General features: G+C 32.4%; 1 protein-coding gene and 1 non-coding gene across 2 annotated transcripts in view; one reads left to right on the top strand and one right to left on the bottom strand.

Moving 5' to 3' along the window:
• LOC143911007 (uncharacterized) overlaps positions 1-19,846 on the top strand; it is a 901,246-nt gene that overhangs the window by 228,845 nt on the left and 652,555 nt on the right. The window lies entirely within an intron of this gene.
• On the bottom strand, positions 16,182-16,254 carry TRNAF-GAA (transfer RNA phenylalanine (anticodon GAA)). The gene has a single exon. It is a non-coding gene; the product is annotated as a tRNA-Phe (tRNA).

The following is a 19,846-nucleotide window of genomic DNA, read 5'->3' as shown; positions in this document are numbered from 1 at the left end:
AGTTTGTTATCATTAGAGGTAGGATAGTCACAGTGCTATCCATTGTTCCATTGTTGTAAATCCTTTGTAAAAAAGGTTCGGCAAACCTTTAACAATGCATTTACAACCTTTGAACAATACGCGGCACCTTCTGGGTCCGGTGACTAGTTATCATTATAGATCTGACATCACTCGATCATCATTGATACAAATGATGCCACAAAAAGTTCAATTGCAATGTATCATTGTGAGTGTTTTATAATTATTCTATAAAAAGGCTTTGTATAATATATGCATATATGTAAATATTATATATGTACATACATGTATATGTACATACTTACATATATACGTACATAAATACATATATGTGACATTTCCGTATATCAATCATAATTTAATGCTATCTGATGAAATCTTGATTTCAAAAGTCTTAGCAACTGATTTTAATATGCATAATTTTTTGACTTATGTTAACTCTTTCTTCTCGTCTACTATACAAGTATATTTTCACTTCATTGCTAAATTGACGAAAATAAAATGAAAGATTTCAATGATTTCTTCAAATCGTTCAGAAGAACTGTTATTGAACGATCTTCTTCGTAATAGTGTTTATATAAATTTAAAGTTGAAGAATTTAAAATTGATTGCAAGTTATATTTATCTTGCTCGCCGACGTTCGAACTTATTTAACTGCACTTCGAATGAGTATCTAGTGTTGCTCGGTGAAAATAAGATGAAAAAGGTTCACCCTACTTATATTATGTTACTACTAGCCACTAGATTGGTCGATGCAATTTCGATGCAACGTTTGCGGCAATATTTGCAGTTTCTTCGTCGCCGCAAACTTTGGCAATAAAGAGACGGCAGTTTCCCACAGGAGCACACAGGATAATTTCTTCAGAAGTTTCAAGGTTTATTTACGACCGTTGTATGCTCTTATGGCCCACATGCAATTTCACACCAATTGTGAAACACAATTATTTTTTTAATTGGAAGTGCGATTACTGAAATCACTTTTATTTTGAATAATTCAATTATCGGAACCTAAATTTGCTTTGAAAACTATACTCACTATTGTAGGTATGTTGTAATTTTCTTTTTCTATACCGGATAATGATAATTTGATAATTTGATTGATAATTTCAGTTAAGGCATAGCTAAATAATTCCACTAAATTTTATTGTGCAGATCGATTAAAGCGTTTTTGGCAACATTTGCATGTATTTCAAACGTACGTACGTTGTACAACCCACATTAGAATCGGAAAGGTAAAAATGTCCTCCATAAAAGAGCTGAAAGCGCGTTGGTCCAAAGCCAAAGAGCAGCGAGCATAAAAGAAAAATAATGGTCACTTATTCGGAGTCCAGCGAGATCAAATGTGCGCCGATAAGTTATCCGTAACGGGTGCAGCGCCCGGTGCAATCACCGGTGCATTTACTGACCCACACTTTCCTGACCTCATAAATTGAGCTTCGTGTGACACACAAATTAAACAACGACACAAATTTTATGGAATAGCTCTTTTCCGATAGCGATTCGAAGCAGATAACGATATTTCTTTCATATGTTCGACAAAAAATGTACTTTTTACTATGATTTACAAAAGGAAAAATCAAATAAATTTTAATAAGAATTTGCAGACAAAGTTTTGTATGAGTCTTAATATCTTAAACTAAATCATCTGATTGGCTTTGAGGTTACATTTTTTACGTTACAGTCTTGTGTAACATATTAGTAATAATGTAATTGTATACCTAGATATATTATTATGTATACTTAGATATATTATTACTACACATGGACATTTTTCGTGATTTTTTCTGAATATTTCTACTATTAACTACATATGTATGACAAATTCGTTATACTTTTATGACACAACTAAAAAGTCGAATGAAGTTAGTAAAGAGATGCATTCCCATAAAAAAACTGTTCAGTGTACCTACTCGGTAGTTATTTGATAAATACACGTAAATGTACACAACAGTATTAATCAATGTAAATACATTATTATGTGAGAATTCCAGCAATCGGAGTTTTTCGAATTTGTGGTCTGCGGTAATAGCACAAAATATCAAATCTGCTCACCTGGAATCAGTGGCGGCTCGTGAAAAATAGTTTTTGGGGTGCTGCATGTTATGTAAAAAAAGTTTTTTTTCAAACCACAAATCAAAAAATATTTACATAAATTAAGAATTCAACAAATTCAACACAATTTAAATTACATAGATATGTACATTTATTTACGTAAATATAAACTTCATTCTCCTAATTTTTTCTTTAGAAAATAAGTCAATTACTATCTCGTTAAAATTACTGAAAGAACTGTCATGTCAATCTATCTTCATTAATAGTTGATCTAAAAAAAAATTCTATTTAATGAAGAAAAGCACCACTCTGGGTCTGCGTTATCATCGGAATTGTAAGGAATATTATATTTTAATAAGTTTTGATAGTTCAAAAAATATTTCAGATAAATTATTTTCACAAATAAAATTTAATAAACTTAAACCAGTAAACTGATGCATTTATGTTCTAGAATAGAATACGCTAAATATCACTAGTAGTTTTTCTTCTTGTAGCATTGGATATCCTTTCACAATATTTTAGGTATTTTTTTTTCAGAGAAGCTCCTAAATTTATCTTTATTGAATAATTTTCCATAACTAAACGACTTATAAAAGTGTATATTTTCTTCATATCGATACATATAGAATTCCATAAGGCTCTCTTGTATTTTTTAGCTTCTGAAATTTGAGTAGCTGAATTATATTATTACGACACATATTCCTTGTTCTGCGTGGAAATAATATATAATAATAATATAATCCACCAATTCTTAGCGAATTCACTTTATATGCACCAGAAACTTATTTTAAAATACGCAAAAGATTTCTGTTTTCGCCAATTATAGCGAAACCTAACATTCTTTCAAATTCTCCTATATGCACAGCCATGGGGCTTTTTAACTACTTAACTGATCAGACGGAGATTGACATATTTAGTGTTACTTTTGGTCGGTTTATAAAATCCATTCTGAATATTGTGTTTCCTTAATTTTTTACAATCTTTCCTGATTTTCTTTTTTTTCTTTCATTGTTAATTTTATATTATAATATTTCATTATATGTTTTATTATGTAATTTACTTAAATGGGTATTTTACTATTTTTTATGTTTTTATTTTTTCATTAAATTTATAATTTATATTATAAAATTTCATTATATGTTTTATTATGTAATTTACTTAAATGGGTTTTTACCTGTATAAATAAATTGCGAATTCGACGAAACACAGTGCCTGTGAGCCATACACAATCAAGACTACCTCACCTTCACCACTTCGATTCTTCATCGACTCTACCGGCACGGCACTGCATCGGGCAACGTGCCGGGTTAACTTTATACGTACAATCTTCCGACTACATATTTATCTCTCTGATCAATTCATATTTCAATCTTTCAATAATTGCATATTTGGAAAAAACATATTTGGATCGATTTTAAATATATCTTGAAATATACTCTTATTTTTGGTTAGTGATGTTGGGGTGCTGCAGTTTCGCAGTTCCTATGGACGAGCAGGCCCCTGCCTGGAATACACATGATGTTTTAGCCAGTGCCTTACACCCTATGGCACCCTCGGGCAATTTTTTCTAAGCGCCCTAGAATATTTTTACAAAAACGGGTTACCATCCTCTTTTCCCGGGCATGGGACTGGCAGCAAAGTGGTTAACAAGATTTCCCAACCCCAGGTGGAGTTAAAAATGAATAAATAAAATGATAATTCGGAAGTAAGCTTTCCGAACCTTTCTTTCAACAAAACCTATAATTAAAGCTGAAAAATCAAGATATCATTTTCAGTAGATATAGTTTCAAAACTAGAAAAAAATTATATTTCAAAAAACTATGTTCACCACATGATACAGTTTCAGGCATTATCAGAAAAATTCGCATTGCAACCCAAATGTTCGGATACAATTATTGTGAAGAATGGTGATTTACAAAATTTAATACAATGAGTGGATTAATTTCACTTTGAAATTTATTTCAAAGGAAGGCTTTTAAATTAATAGGTTCATCGCTAAGTTCATTACTAATAATATCAGATTTTTAATTCGAGTTGAGCTTAATTTGAAAATCGGCTCGTTCCGGTAGATTGTAAGACAAAAATACACAAAATTTGTTCAACTGTTCGAATCTTTCATTCATTAATACTTATATTGTATCTAAGAATTAAAAATTAATATAATTGAAAAAGAACATCGTACCAAACAATTAATGATACAAGAATGCTGAAATATTTTGGTTGTTCCGCTAACGCAGTTGCTTCATGAGCTACGCCTGGATGCTTTCTTTCAGTTTGAGATAAAGTTATTAAAGGATCATGAACGTCAACAATTTGATAACGAACTGCTTTGACACTTGCTATTTACGCTTCCCATCGTGTGTAAGATTATAAGGAATTATTTAAGGAATATAATTGCACGCGAACCAGTTAGAACCTTCCAGCGATATATTGAAGCTGAAGATTGTGTTAACATTTTTACAATTTTAAGTAGAGGCGCCTTTAACGCCCTAATTTTAAATCGCCTTCGGCGCATCAAGTAGCACCCTCGGGCGCCACCCGACCCAACCCCCTCTAAAGGCCGGGCCGCACCGTGCAACTTTGTCGGCCGACTTGTTGCGCGACACGAAAAAATGTATGGAAATGTGTGCGACAAACAAGTTGACGAGTGTGCCATGTCCCATCTACCTGCATGCATTGGTCTGGTCGCCCTCAACCAAGTTTTTCGCGAGTTGAGCGGTGCGGCCCGGCCCTAAGACTGGCATTGGTTTTAGCAAACGGAAATTGCATGAAAGTGGCACTGTATCGTATATGTATGTGTATTTTGAAACGAGTATGCGACTCGCATGATTGAGAACAAACGTAAACACAAAATTAAAAGTTGGAAACGAAAACTTGAATGTGAGCAAACGTAAAGTTTTAAAGTTGTAGAACAAGCTTTTAAAAGTTATCAAAAATGTACCAACTCTACCGGAGTGGCTTTTGAAACTTGCAAGTGCATTTGATTAATAGAATAAATTATGCGGCCTCTGTTGCAGTCTTTTTTATTTTGATTCTTACATATGTAACAAATATCGAAATATTTCTTGAACTTCTTCTTCTTTTTTATTCCTCTCCTCGTAGGAGGTTGGATATCATGATATATATCTTCTCTCTATCCATGGTTGCCCTGCTTCGTACATTGTTCGGACTTCCATGTTGCTAATTTCATGATTGACCCGGAGATTCTTAGCACCCTCTGACCATCTAAGGCCTGCCGGGGACTGAGGGCCGAGGCTTTTGTCAATCATGATATTTACTTGGAACATTTAATGTGGTGGTTTTCCGTTGCCTTCCACATCGCAGTTACACAGCCGTACCGTTGTCACAACTCCGCCTGTGTATGTCTGGTTCTAAGCTTTTTCGATTTCAATAATCTACAACCTTGGCCCAGTACTAGTAAATGCTGCTGCTAAGGTTGTAGATTATTATACTACCAGGGATATCTACTCATCCCGGGAAAAGATAATGAGGTAGTTTTCCGTTGTTTTCCTCATCTCAGTGTCGCGGCCAGTGAAGTCGTCATTCAACTGCTGCCCGCGAGTGTCAGAAAGTGTGCCGAGCTACATATATGATACGCCATACATCGCCACACCTTTGTACTACTGCAGCTGATGACCTGCAGTAGGGGAGTGTTTGTTTAGTGCAGTGGTTTCTCCCTCACCTTCTGCATCGCAGTAGTTCTTTTGAATTTCTTTAACTTGTCAATGCTGCTGCCCATTGACAGGGATTTGTTTCTGGAGTTACCTTCTCACGATTAGGTGGAGATACGGGTCAAGTGAATCTGCATCATTTACTATTCATCTTCTGATAATTTCAGGGCTGTTTGCTGAAGATCGCTTGAACACATACATATAAACACTTCACTGAATTTACTTAATATTCACAATTTCACAATACACGCACTGTTTGATTATTTGAATGTTAAAAATTATTTATTTTAAAACAAATGAAATTTTCCAGTGAAAATTTCGTTGCTTTATTCGACGACCGATTTAAAGACAAAAAACATATTTCGCTTGAAAGTTAAAAATCAATCCCAAGTTTGTGGGTAGAGTGAAAGTGTGGAAACACGCTTCCGACATGCAAACTCTGGTTAACTATCGACATACATATATGTATATATGAATCAGTGGCGTACCGTCATTGGACCAGAGGGACTAGATTAGTCCCCTAAAATCTTTAAGCTGAAATTTAAAAAAATCAACAATTCAAATACAATAAATTCAAATCGTTGGCACTATTTATATTATTCACTCGGATTAGCGAAGTTCAGAAGCCAGAATCGCCCCAGCTGAGGTAGTGGTAGTGGTAGTGAATTGTTACGATTTGGTTCGTCACGTAGTGCGCTTGCACAGACTCGCCGTCTCAATTCTGATCCCTTCGCGGTACTGGCGAATTGTTATCTAAACAAAACATTTTTTTTAATTCGCTCGTCTCTTCAAGCATGATTTGTGTCTATCAATAATTATTCTGAACTACTTATTTTGTTGAAATAGCATTTTTACACAGAACTTCTTGAATGCAAATATGGCAAGGGATTGGGCTTTGGAATGTTGCATTCTCGACCGATTGTTCGACAAATCATTCAGAAGATTAAGTTTTGAAGACAAAAAAGATGTTATACAGAAATTTAGGCTGCTTCGGATATTTTTGCTAGCACAGAAATGAAAAATTGTACTCCACTACTTCAAGACATATTATTATAATATAATATAAGACAAATATATATATTTGTCCATACTTTGGCCAACGTTTTAAAAGTCACGGTGCGCCACTGATATGAATGTAAGCGTTTCAGATTATATGGAAAGTTTTTTTTGCTTAGAAGGGGGTAGTTTGAGCCCTTATAAATTGACCATTGCTGTTTAATTTTAATGCACAATATAAATATTATTGAAAGGTTGAATTAGATTATCCTAGTAACAATAATAAGCTTTCTATTTAGATTTAACGAATGTGTACAATATAAATAATATACATATATTTACTAAATTTTAAGCTTATTTTTTTAAATAATAATGAGGGTAGTTGCATAGAATATAAAATAGCTATAGTTAGTTTTTGTATGAAGTAACTAAAATTTTTTGGCAATTAAATGTGAAAAATTACACATACCATATTATTTTTGATAAGATGTTATAAAAATATTCATAAATCTTGTTAAAACATCGATAATATTACGAGTTGACTACGTCATGATAACACTCAGTTTAATATGTACTATGGAATACATATTATTTTTACAATTTTACAGTACAATTTTTTACAGGTACAATTTTATATCATACATACATATATAATAATATTTAGGTGCATATATGTATGTTATAGCTTGAAGGTAATAAATAACCACCAATAAACGCAAACTCATAATCAAGAAGTCACGATTCGGAATTCCTGTGCGACATAAAAAATGATCAAAAGAAAAACGGGATTGCGAGGAAACACGCGAAATTGCAACTTAGTTTTAATTTCATTTCCTTTGAAAATTCTCCTTTTTAATGCTGAATTAAATGAAATTAATTTATATTTGCCCTATTAAAACTATCACAATGGTTTTCTAGAATTCGAATTTTCATTACGATACCAAATGGCTTACGGGAATATTTCGAAATGAATCGAAATTCGAGCGAAGCACATTTTTTTATTTATTGAGACGTCATAGTCGGTTCTGCGAAGATCGAGCCTATCGTTCCCAAACATCCATCACCGTTGATAAAGCGAAACTGCGATGTTGACCAAACATCAATCTAGTGTCGACAAAGGCCCTCAGTATAAAGGGAATACACAAGCAAATAGTTTTTCGTCTGCGGTTGCCGATCCCGATGGTAATATGGAGGCTGGGGAGCCCCCGGGGACCCCTAGGCCGCGGGAAATGGGCACCCCTGCCCAAACGACATTATTTGAGGTCGAACGGAAATAACGATTGAAATGATCCTATGTATGTTTATACACATACATACATACATATGTATGTATAAATATAAACTGATTTTTTTTTTCAAAAACCTTTGTTATGTTTTTTCGTTTGGTATTGTATGGTTTTATTGTAGTAATTGACACAGACTATGTATCTACATGTATAATTTTCAATATTGTATATATGTATGTATGTACATTGGGGTTTGTGATTTGTGATGTTTGTGATTCCCGGGACACGGGACGGAGCTAAAGATATTTCCAGGGATTCCCGGGTTCCTGGAACATATGTACAAATGATGTAATTTTTTTTCAATTTAATTTTTTATTAATATACAATTTATTTATTTACAAAATATTAAACAAGTAAACAATTAATCTACATGTTAACTGGAAAAAATGTAATTATGAAAGTAAATTTATTTGAAATCTTCAATTTATTTGCTTCTAAAGAATACTAAAATATTTCAATGAGAATCTGAAATCCTATTTCTAGATTTGGTACAAATATTTCCAGTAATGGAAAAAACTCTTTCAATTTCGGTCGAAGTTGATTTTAAAGTCAAAAGGGACGAGCACATTTTTTTTAAATTAGATATATGTTTTTTCTCCTATCGGCATGTACATATGTATATACGTATATTTTCATTTGTGTTTTTAAGTCGAGGCTATTTTTATTTACGTCATTTTGTAGATTTATCTTTGAAGGCTTCTTATTCAATTTTTCATTCATCGTCAAAGACACAATTGTCCCCAATCTTCATAAGAATCTAAAAGAGCTTCTTTCGTTTTGGAATCGTCAAAACAAGAAGGATACACTCGCTTCATAATAACTCGCCTCATTAAAACATTTAAAAAAAGTTTTAACTGAAATATTTTTCCTAGTATTACTTAATGTTAGTACATACATATATGCGTTTGATATTTAACGAAGAGCTAACAAACCACTCAGTACTTACATGAATGCTCATTTTAAAATGTTTATAGAAAGTACTTAATTTGTATTTAAAATACTAACTACTGTTTAAAAAAGATTATATATACATATTTACATATATATGAATTTCTTTTTATATTATACATATGTAATTATATGTAGGTATAATATGGTACTTAAAACACATGTATATGTATGTATGTAAATAAATACCTACATAGGTACAAATATGTACATAGGTAAGGTTCGCTTATAAGTTATACCAACACAGCTCAAACCGGTAACTGAATGTAAACAGCAGTACGAAAAACATTCCTTAGTTCATTCCATATTTACACTTTCATATTTTCCGTTAAGTCTATGCTGCATATTAACAGCAGCATCTGACACGATCTATTCATATTATACAGCAGTACATGTCACCCAAACGTATCAAGCAGAACCGGTTTTCTTTAGCCACTGTGGAAACATTCGGGCGAGATATGATGTCATATTGGTGAGTGCACCCGTGTAAGGAAAGTGTTGCCATGTGCATATGAATATTTTAATATTTTAATACTGTGGCAATATTTACTCGACGATAGTTCGCAAGCAATATTGCGCCATACATGTAAGCTGTAATGCATATGTAAGCTAGGGGTGCCATACGTCCCGGTTTTGAGGTTTGTGTCCCAGTGTCCCTGTCCGAGTCAATTGTTCCGGTCGATTTAAAATTTACGCATATTAAAAAAATATTTTCCGATAATATTGTAAATACATAATTTCTACTATTAATAAGCGCACGCACATTGGTAACACCGACATTTAGGTGTGTGGTTTTTAACGATCGGGTCTTTTATATATGATTGTTTTCTACGATTTGAGTTCAGTTTAGTGTGAGTTTTCGAGGTGTACGGATCGAAATCGTTGAAAATAAAAATACCATGCAATAATACACTCAACTATCATTGGAGGAGAATATAAAAATCGCGGCTTTGGCAGACTCTGGACATTCATTGCGATCAATTTCTCAACAAATAGGACGTTCTGTATCTACTGTGTCAAGAATAATGAAAAAGAAAAAGGATTCTGGAACTTTTGCTCGTAAGAAGGGGACAGGACCGAAAAGATGCACATCCGAGAGACAAGATCGCCTGATAACTCTATTATCTTTACGGCAACGGTTCAAAACTGCTGTAGAGACAAGAAAAGAGATCTTGGATAAATTTTCAATTGAAATTAGTGATGTAACCTTAAGAAAACGACTTAGAGAAGCTGGACTGCACGCTCGGAAACCTGCGAAAAAACCATTACTTACGAAGAAAATGATGAAAAACCGATTAGAGTGGTCGAAATATCACAAAAATTGGACGACATCGGATTGGCGACAAGTCATATTTTCTGATGAGTCGAAATTTAACCTTTTCAGCTCCGATGGTTTTCCGTATATTCGAAGAAAAGCTGGAGAAAGATTCGACCAAAAATGTACCTTGAAGACAGTGAAGCATCCCCCAAGCCACATGGTTTGGGGATGTTTTTTTATTATGGAATTGGTCGAATACAGTTTGTGCAAGGTTCCATTAACGGAACAGCATATAAAAAAATTCTAGAAGAAAGTTTTATCCCATCGATGGAAAACCATCTTTCAAATTCTGATGATGTCATATTCCAAGATGACTCTGCCCCGTGTCATCGAGCTAAATTAGTGAGTATTAATTTTATTTAATGATATTGAATGTAAATTAATAATATTTCGATCAAAAAACTGAAATATTTTTGTTACTTTTTTTTTAGGTTCGGGTTTATTTGCAGGAATGGGGTGTAAAGACATTAACATGGCCTGGGAATAGTTCCGATTTAAACCCAATTGAAAATTTATGGATGGCTATTAAATATAAGATTAGTAAAACAATTGTGTCTAGCCATCAATCATTAAAAGAGACCATTGCAAAAGTATGGTATGAAGACTTCCCCATAGACATTTTAAGAAACTTAATAGATTCTATGCCTAACCGTATAAAAGCCGTCATAAAATTAATAGGAGCCGCAATAAAATATTAATTAGGTTTTTATAATTTGTAAATAATACCATGTGACTAATAAAATTAAAAGTTTACGCTCAACTGTGTTTTTTCATTCAAAATTTCATTAAACTGTGGAGACTGCGTTTGGTCATAAAAACCGGCTCGGACTAAAATTCTCCCTACCTTTTTTGTTGTTGTTTCTTTTCTTAACGATTGTCGTTAAAATAAAGCACTATGATATAATCTACCATTTTAATGACTTTGGGTGTTTATTTTATTTAAGATCACTGAAATTTCACGTAAAATCAAATTTTTCTATGGTGTTCCGGTTTCCGAAACCGCGACTGTGTGTACAGTAAGGACTGAAAAACTGCGAGTCTGCTGAGGTCACATATAATAGCTAGAGGCCGGATAGGCAAGGGGCCACTCATTGTTCCATTGTTGTAAATCCTTTGTAAAAAAAGGTTCGGCAAACCTTTAACAATGCATTTACAAAATTTGCACAAGATGTGGCCCCTTGGCTATCCGGCCTCTAATAATAACATACTATCCTATTCAAGAAGTAGGTGTTTATTGCTCCTTCCAGCAATTGAAAGAATACTACGGGTGTGAGAGCCGTTGAAATTTTTTTTCTGAAAATCCTCCAAGGCGATAACGGATTTTTTTTATAAATCCGTTATCATAACTTTATACCTTGTTCGTACACAGCCTAATGTTTTTGATTGAAAAGCAAATTAAAAAGCTTGACAAATCTATCATAACTGTCATTGAAGTTAAAAATATTTTAGAGGACACAAAAAAACAATTACCGGAGAGATTAAGTAATAAATACCTAAGATTTAAGCAAACCAGACAAAAGCATAATTAAATGTGTTTTAAATTATAAAATGTCATGCATTGAATGATTATATAAAAGGGGAAAAAGAGCTGCTACAAATAAACGAAGACATTGAAAAAATATGATTGGGCAAAGAAGAGCGATGATAATGAAGTCACCGAAGTCAGGGATGACTGAAGGCAAAAAAGAATGGATGAAATAAAATGTTTAGGCAAGGTTCTTCAATCTGGTTTTATTAAATTGAATCGCCCATTAATCTATATTATTTTATTTTTAGATTTGGTTCAGACGCATTATGTTAAACGATTACGTAATTTTGTATAGTAGAGCTATGAATGTCGATAAAAGTGGTTGCTTTTTTTTTGGGGAGGTTGTCCCGTCGGTGTTCCGACAATTATGACAGCCCTAATGTAAGCCCACCTTGCCTTGTACTCATCCTCAACAAGCATACACGTGCTGAAAGCGAGCGGTGCTGTATAGTATGAACGGAACTAGGCTTTTCCGCGCAGTACTGTGCTGAATAATATAAACGGACTTTGACACATCACATCTATGGCGTAGTTCGCAGTTGGGTTTTAGAAAACTAAACCCAATCCTATTTTTTATTCTTAAAATGTAGTGTTATATTATTCTAGTACTAGTACAATGTATGTATTTACATACATACATTAAGGTAGATTTGTGATCATTCTGCATAGTCGAGTTTGTTAAAGTGTGCACGTTTTCATGAAACTATATCACAGTTAGTCAAGTTTCCATTGACTTTACCTTGGGTTCCGTTGACCCCTTTTGAAGTCAACCTTAATCCTTGTGATAAATTTTTCGAGGGTCCTGAATGTATTTCAAAAATTGGTTGATTCATAAGAACAATCCTGTGGCAAAATCGCCCCCCTGAGGTGTGTGCGTTTTAATAAAAAGGCAAACATTAAAATTTTGTTATTATAATTATGTATTACGCGGCAATGATTTATTTTGCCATTTTTCACTTGACTATTTTTTCACAACGGGGCAGCCAAAAGAAAAACGATTCATTATTTCTTTTGTCGCGCCTGTTTTTCCTTACATATTTGTGGATTTATTTTATTCGGTCCACTCGTATTTTGTTGCGACACTGTCACACTCGAGTTTCCAAAAACGAAAAATAATTAATTAAATACATTTTTTTAATAAACCACAACCGTATTCACGTCCGAAACGTTGGCGTTTATTTAAATACGTATATATGTACATATGTATATGTACATAGATAAAAATGCGCACAATAAGATCGTTAAATTACGCAAATTGCTTGTAAAATTAATCCTTTAACATCTTGTTCGCATTTATAATACAAAAACCTTATCTAAAAATAAATCCATTAATCCGAACAAAGCACAGCCTCAACCGTCTGCAAATCCATTATATTGTGAAGGAAATAATACGAACAAAAATATCGTTCATTCTGTTCATATTCGCAATTTTGACCGTTTTGATATTGTATTAAAATTCAAACATACTTAAACATGAACGTACATACATATGTGTGTATATTTGTTTTAATTTGTAATGAAACACTCTGATGAATCAAGTATGTATGTATGAAGGGTACCCGGCTTTGATTTAGTAGATAGTTCGAAGTTCAGAGTTGAGCTCGGTTATCCGGTAATTGTCGACTATCCGGCACCTGCAAATCAGAGCCGGATCGATTCCAGAAGTGCGACAATTGATATATGCGGGTACAGGGATTGAATTTACCGCTCGGTCCGCTATAATACCGATCCGGTTGAGAATAATCCGGAAATAGGAACACATACATACACATTTAATGTGGAGCCTATTCTGTTGTCCCACGTAGTAGTGTATACGATACATATTTTACGTATATCTATAGTATAAAACATTCTTAATGTAATATTATCATTAAAATTCAAAATGTTCAGTTTGGTGAGTGTACATAGTTTTCAACAATTATATTATAATTTCAATGAAAGTTTATCCTGTGATGGTTTTGTCTGCGATGGAAAGTAATAATATTGAATACTGGTGATTCTAAACGACACGACGTCGTCTATTTGACTTTCGGTTGAATTAACCGTTTTGAGAGTTTACAGTCTGGTTGTCGAGTAACGACGGTGCTATTTTAAAGTTTATGCAAATCATTCTTCGACTGAGGACTTACTTCCTCACGGACGACTTTGTGGCACTGTGAGGAGGTCATTAGGATTTGACGATCTGTGTCCCAGCCGTTCTAGTACTAAAATTTCCTTATGCTAAATGACGAAGTTCTATTTACTGCTCCCCTATGTTACGAACTTATTTTAAACTAGGCATTAAAAGGTTAAAATAGAAGAATTTCAATTTCACATTACACTGTATAGAATAGGAAAAGAAATATTGTTCGTATATGTACTCGCATGTTAAATAAAACAAATGTCGCGTATTTTTATTTAAATGTGTCCGAATTCTTGGCGCCTCTCGTATATTTTTTTGTTTGTTTTTTTTTTAATAATCAAATACTTATTTTAGATCGACCAGCGGTCAAGATTGGGCATCAAGTTTAAGCATAATATGAATTAGCCAATAATATGAAATTTAATAACATAATAACGGACTTTGATAACTTCAAAGCATGGAAAATTTGACTTGACTTTATTAATTACTAGCAGTTAATAGTTACGTTTAAGTTAATAAGCTAATATTAATGGTTTTAAAGTTAGAAAACTAAATTGAAAACTAACATTATTAAAAATGAGAAAAACGAACGACAAAAATTATAAGTACGAAATTTTCAATGTGGTATAAGCAGTGGTGTAAACAGGCTTTTTCGAGCCGGAGCACGCACCTCTTATTTTAAATGTATGTAGAATGATTTCATGTTTCCAATATACATATAATTAAAGGCTATAATTTATAAATATGTAACTTTTAACTATTGTAAATTTATTTTTCATGAAATGAATCCCTACTTCAGACTATTCTTTGAATCTTTCAAGTTAAAAGAATTATAATACAAAAAGGATTTTTTTAATATTATATATGTATTTAAGTTTTGTTTTAAAATCTTTCAACTTGGAAATTCATCATCCATTTGACGCTTTCGCTTTTGCCTTACGTTTTTTGTATTTTTTTTTTACCTAGCTGTAATTTTTTTTAATCCTCAAAATTCAAAACCTGATAAATTTACATATTTCTTTGAAAATAATTTTTCGCCTGTGGCATCTAATACTGTGTTTATTTATTTATTAAAAAATCAACAGGTCTCAGATGTTGAAATTCATAAAAATAAAAAAAAATATAACAAAATAACATCTGAGCCCAATTATAGATTTTTACAAAATACATAATATATTTAGTATAGACAAACAAATGAAAAAGGAAAGAATAAAAACTAAAATATGACTAAATAGGACAATGCACAATTAAACATAAAGTGATATAATTGGATAAAGAATATATAATAGAAATAGAAATAGAAATGGATCAATCAATCAAGGGTCAAATATGAATAATAAATAAATTAAAAAGAAAATACACCTTCATTTTATCTTAGATAAATTTATTTTAACTTTCAAAAAACATTTCAAAAAATAAATATGTTTTGAAAAATCAATACTGGCCAATCCGAAAATTTTAAGGGGGAAAGAGATATGTAAGTTCAACGCTCTTCAGGCACTTCTTTTTTAGCACTTCACCATTGGGTATGAGTGCACTAATAATTTTTACAATATGTTAGCTATTTGTTGCGACATTGGCAATATGCTTAATTTATAATAATAAAAAAATGTTTTACTTTATATTTCTTCTAATTTTATTTTGACTAAACATTTTTTTGTAATAATTTTATTTAATACAATGAAAAAATTAAAAGAGCGCCAAATTAGATATTTGCCAAAGGGCACCAACAACATTGCTACGGCTCTGGTTGTAAGGTTGTGTGTGCATATTTACATTGAAACATGAAATAAGTATTTGGAAAAATAATTTGCAACGTTCAGTTTTTTATTTAACATCTTCATACTTCTATAAATTGAATTTAGATAATACTCATTAACTAATTCATAAATGGCAATAAACATTCTATTTTCAAAAGTTCAGTATTAGTATCTATAAAGAGTTATTAAAATAATCTAAACATTATGCAATTTCATTCAATTCTGCATTTGATAAATCCTCGCTTCCAAATTTTTTTTCTTATTGCAGATAGTTATTGAAACTGTATTATAAATATAAAATATTTATAATAAAATATTTAAATTATAATATAAAATATAATAATATAAAATATATAAATAATAAAAATATTTATAAAATATATAAATAATAATATAAATAATATAAAATATTTAAAATATTTATAATAAATATAAAATAAATTAAAAATCAATATGAATGTTGAATAAAAAAAAAAAAAAACTGCCGAAACCAGGGATCGAACCAGGGACCTTTAGATCTTCAGTCTAACGCTCTCCCAACTGAGCTATTTCGGCTGGTGGTGAGTCGTCATAATTGTGGTAAGAAATGTCCTGATAATTTAATTATCTTAATTAAAAGGTTATCGTATACGATTGTTATTATTGTATTTATATATGTCGATGTAATTATCATCTTATTGTTATCAGAGTTGTTAAGATTTGTCGTAATTATAATTTAAAAAAAAGAAGTTTAATGCGTTTATTACAGTGATTTCATACCAATTACATGTTTTATCTTTATAAATGTATATAAAATATATACATGGGACTTTATTTTCAAACCCAGAAGAGAACATGTAAAAATTATTAAGTTGGCATGCTTGAATTGTGTGTATGTTTATGTTGGTATTCTGCGTAACATCCCAATCAAACGACAGTTTTTTTCGGCACATCAAGAAATAAAAATAATTTAAACCACAAACGAATCTCATTGAACACCTCCCACGGGTCTATTCACGAATCGAATCCTATATTTATTTATTTATTTATTTATTTATTTATTTTAAACAGACCATTGTGGCATAACAGGAATTCCTAAAGCGCCACAATGGTCAAAAAATATAACACAAAAAAGAAAAAAAACAAAATAACAATTAAACATAAACATAAATATGTACATCCATACATACATAAAAAATAGCATTTATAATAACAGATAAAGTAAAAATATCAAATAAAAAATAGCATAAGGAATGCCTTGCACCTACAGCCAGTTTCAATAAATATGTAAGAAACAACTACAAATACAAAACATCCCTGTAAGGCCCAAATGGAAGAGAGTTAATCAAAATTTCACTCATAAATCACAATCAATCATGAAAACAATGATGAGCGCAGACTACCAGATAAATGGGTTAGAGTAATTTCCGACAATTTACGCTCACTAAGGTGGAAAATATCACATTCAGTCTCGGCAGCAACGATTTCATTAAGAAGTCGGATAGCTCTTGGAATAGGAGCCATTCGAAAAAGGACTGTGCGGGCAGGAGGTACAGCCAGCAAATGATGATGTCTACCACGCACATAGTGAATAGGGACATAAAGCCCCAACTGCTCCAGCAACAACGGGCATGACGTATTACCACGTAAGAGCAGGAGAACGAAACGAATTAATGAGAAGTTTCTCCGAAGTTCAAGGGAATTATACCCAAGCATGCCCAAAAGGAAAGAAGTGGGGTAGAGATATGGGTAATACCCATATTCTTTCCTATATAGGAAACGAAGAAATACTTTTTGCACTTTCTCAATCATCAGAGAGTAATTTGCTTCATGCGGATTCCACACAATCGCATTATACTCTAGCTTACTTCTCACAAGCGAATTGAAAAGCAAGCGAGAAGACAAAGGATCTATATACGTTTGTACATCATACCTAGTGCTTTATTTTATACTAAGTTGAAATAATTTATATCAATAGACACTAATTATATTCGCAAACACGTGTCTTTCATATAATATTCAGATTTGTACGCGAAATTCGTAGACTTTAAAGCGTTCCCGTTAATATGACCCTTATGCGTCGTGTTTGGGCTAAAATCGGTTACTGGTGTGAGGCCTTAACACCTTACGACCCGCGCTAGCCCTCTCATTAAAGCAATTAGGCCGGCCAAAAGGATTTTTATTCAACGCTTTCATCGTGCAGGTGTAGGAGCTGATCCCGACGTGTTAAAAATATAATCCCGTCTGGAATGCTGATCCCTTTATTGGCCGACCCTCACAAAAAGGTAGCTCGTCCACGAAAAAATTACGTGGAGTGTTTTTTTTTCCTCTCCGTATAAATTAGTCGTATATATTCCGATGTTATTATAAACGTCCCGGTTATACGGAAGGCGGTGTTGATCCTTTTTATATTTTTTATTCCACGTATCAATTTGATTGCCTTGCGGTTGGATACTCGGGTAAATATGTGCATCTATTATGCGTTTGTCGGTTACGCTTATCAACTTATCTCGAATTACAATCTTATATGGTAATGAATTTTCAATATTTGTGATTAGTGCAGCCAGTGAACAATTTCATATGATATTTTATTGATTGGTTCACACGTTATGTATGTATCTATATCGAGGATACAGGATGTAAATTAGAATTATTGTATATAATCAAAAAATTAAAACATGAAAGCGAGTGTAAAAATGTGATTGCTTTCAGCTTAGATTACGAGTCTTATTAGCTACATAACTAGTCTATCTATTTTATCTATGAGTGCCAGTTATTTACATTTTATCTACAGTTTAAAGTGTCTTTGAACTGGCTTCAAAGTACATCGTGTTCAATCTAAAACCATTTTCGTTTTGTTATTAACAGATTATATTGTTTGATTTTGAAACGTTTTTATAAATTATGTTCACAATACATTTTTGGTCTATTCTGATAGCCACTGATTCGGTTGTATCTTATTGTATGTATGTATGTATATAGCTGAACAGGAAAAAAAACGATTAAAATTTCTTATAAATGTTCATAATTTTAATTTTAATTCTATACATAATTATAGAGATATATTATTTTCATTGAGTCGTTGAGCTAAAGCAGACTGTGTTCAATTAATCTGCGATTATAACTAATGAGTACAGACATCGTTTACTTACATATATAGGCATCTTATGAAAAGTTTGATCTTTAACAGAAGTAGATTTTAAAAGACAAAGTGGAATGACATGATATAACGATATTTAAAGTTTCAAAATTGCATTCAAATATCGTTTATTGACTTGAATATGGGCCATATTTGGAACAAATCGAATATTAGTGTATTAAAAACTATTTCTGAAGTACTCGATCCTACAAATGTGGCAGTTGAATATTTAAGTCGTTGAGATGATAATTTATAGACTTCTGAACTTCTATTAACTTTCAATTGGAAAATATGTCCATGATTAATACAACTTTATCATTCGAAATGTTTGCAGCACTGAAGTCAAGATTTGAAGATAGAATGAATAAGCAGCTCATTGGTTTATTACATTTTTTTACAAAATCCTATGTTGATAATGAATTTTGGGTAAAAATCGGCATTCTCGACAGGGCGGAGACCGCTAGGTCCGAAGGGAGGCTTGGTCGACTCGCTCCTTCCTGTGTATGTATTTCACTATCATTTGGATCCACGAAATTATCCTGGTGAACCACTTTTACTGGAATTCGGAATATTTCCGTACGCTGCCCAACCGTTCGAAATTATATTCGAACCTGGCAGAATATGTATATGAGTATTTCATCAGGTAAAAGTCGAGTTAATCCAGGGCACGGCAATACTATTGGTATCGCAAAGAGTAGCCAATCACAGGAAGGAGCGGGTCGACCGAGCCTCCCTTCACACCTAGCGGTCTCCGCCCTGTCGAGAATTCCGACTTTTACCGAATTTTGTAGTATTTTGAGAATTGCCCCAAAAATGTATTTGCAATATGGAGAAAATTTATTAGAACATATTTTTTCCACTAAAGACAGTTCTGATATCGACCTAATTAAAGACAATACTGATGACAATCTGATTTAAAGACAAGAGGAATTAAATAGACAAATCACGAACAACCAAAAGATTTCTCCATTGAAAAATTAAAAAAAAACTAAACGAGCTTAAGATTTAACCATCAACTGGGGAAAGCAT

The sequence above is a fragment of the Arctopsyche grandis genome, chromosome 4 (assembly GCF_051622035.1).
Source record: "Arctopsyche grandis isolate Sample6627 chromosome 4, ASM5162203v2, whole genome shotgun sequence".
In the NCBI taxonomy this organism is placed as follows: domain Eukaryota; kingdom Metazoa; phylum Arthropoda; class Insecta; order Trichoptera; family Hydropsychidae; genus Arctopsyche; species Arctopsyche grandis.
This window is presented reverse-complemented; position numbering and strand designations above follow the sequence as displayed.